The sequence below is a fragment of the Psammomys obesus genome, unplaced genomic scaffold, assembly GCF_907164565.1.
Source record: "Psammomys obesus unplaced genomic scaffold, mPsaObe1.curated_primary_1811, whole genome shotgun sequence".
Taxonomy (NCBI): domain Eukaryota; kingdom Metazoa; phylum Chordata; class Mammalia; order Rodentia; family Muridae; genus Psammomys; species Psammomys obesus.
Genome location: NW_026589567.1, coordinates 1 through 1,669, shown reverse-complemented (window position 1 = coordinate 1,669; position 1,669 = coordinate 1). Strand labels below are relative to the sequence as shown.

The following is a 1,669-nucleotide window of genomic DNA, read 5'->3' as shown; positions in this document are numbered from 1 at the left end:
AATGATCAATGACATTGGGTCCACAGAAGGGTAATTGCAAAGTGAAATAATTTGTATGATAGAATGCAAGAATCCTCCTGTCCATGCTATCCCCATCAGTGTGCCACAGACCTTCCAGTTCATGATGGAAGAGTAGTGCAAGGGCTTACAAATTGCTACATAGCAGTCATAGGCCATGGCTGTCAAAACAATCACTTCTACTGCTGCAAGGAAGTGTTCAGCAAACAGCTGCATCATGCATCCTTTAAAGGAGATTGTTTTCTTCTCATATAGAGAGTCCACAACCATCTTTGGTATGATGACAGAAAAGAAGAATGCATCGAATAGGGACAAGAAATCCAAGAAGAAGTACATGAGGCAGTCTACCAATGCTGGGCTACAGACAATAGTCACCACAATTATCATGTTGCCCCCAACGGTTGCAATGTAGACAAACAAAAATACAATAAAAACTATTTTCTGGACTTCAGGGTTCTGTGAAAGTCCAAGGAATATGAACTCTGTTACAAAACTTTGGTTTTCCATAATTTCAAGGAGAATGTATAAGCAACTATGCTTGTGTAAATCTATAATTATTTTTAAAATGCTTCAAATAAGTATATATTATCATCAAGGAGTTTGGGTAGTAAACAAATTTTTCATAGGTGAGAATGGATAAAACAAATGCTTTGCCCAACACATGTTCTTACAATCAACATGAAGTGAATTGTGTGTGTGTGTGTGTGTGTGTGTGTGTGTGTGTGTGCAGTTACAAAGAGACAAATAGGTAGACAGATAGATGATAGGCAGATAGATAGATAGATAGATAGATAGATAGATAGATAGATTGAATAGTAAGTAGAGATTATAAATTATAGAGAAGGATTACAGTATGAGTTGGAAGGGGTAGTGATGTAAGGGAGGGAACAATATAAATAAAGTGTACATGAATAAATTTGTTTTTAAAAAAAGAAAAAAGTCATTTTCTAACATCGGTATTCAGAAATCGTGTAGAATTAAAATGCTAGCTATTTATACTCCACAAAATATCCACACATGTTTTGTCCTTGATTTGCTGACTTGTTTTCTCTAGTGGCTTCCTGAAATACAGTAACAAAAAACATGTGAAACAATTTACATATTACACACGTAAAGAAAACACTATGTATTAACCCTTTTTCTAATCTGCTTGGAACAAAGTAAAGACAAATAGTTTACAATGTCTACTCAGAACACTTACCTACCAACAGAAGAAAGACAAAATATACTGAACAATGCAATTAAAAACCCTCTTCATATTTCAAATTACCTTGAAAATCCTGAGGTTAATTGGAATGTCAGATGAGTTAATTTATTCTTAAAAAGAATAAAGAGTTACAGGAAATGCTTGTCTCTATTTGGAATGTGTATGTTCCAGGTGTTGAGATTTCCTTTTAATTCATCATTTTAAATTGTGACCAGAACACAATACAATGCCTGCTGTCTGTGAGAGAATACAAGTTAAGGTAAGCTTAGAACTTAGCCAACAAGGAGTAGTGAGTTTATTATTTTATTTTCTTGGTGAAAATCTTAGTAAGTGGAGTTAAATCTAAACTAGCAAAAGATAATTAATGTGGTTTTTTAATACGGAATCTCTGGTTTTAAAGAATAAGTGGTTTCTTTAGTCTGACCAGAGAAGAAAAGAAATTCA

The 1,669-nt window shown here is 33.9% G+C and overlaps 1 pseudogene; it reads right to left on the bottom strand.

The window, feature by feature from the left end:
• Positions 1–4: 4 nt before the first annotated feature.
• On the bottom strand, positions 5–525 carry LOC129675114 (olfactory receptor 4C15-like; annotated as a pseudogene).
• Between the last annotated feature and the right edge of the window lie 1,144 nt (positions 526–1,669).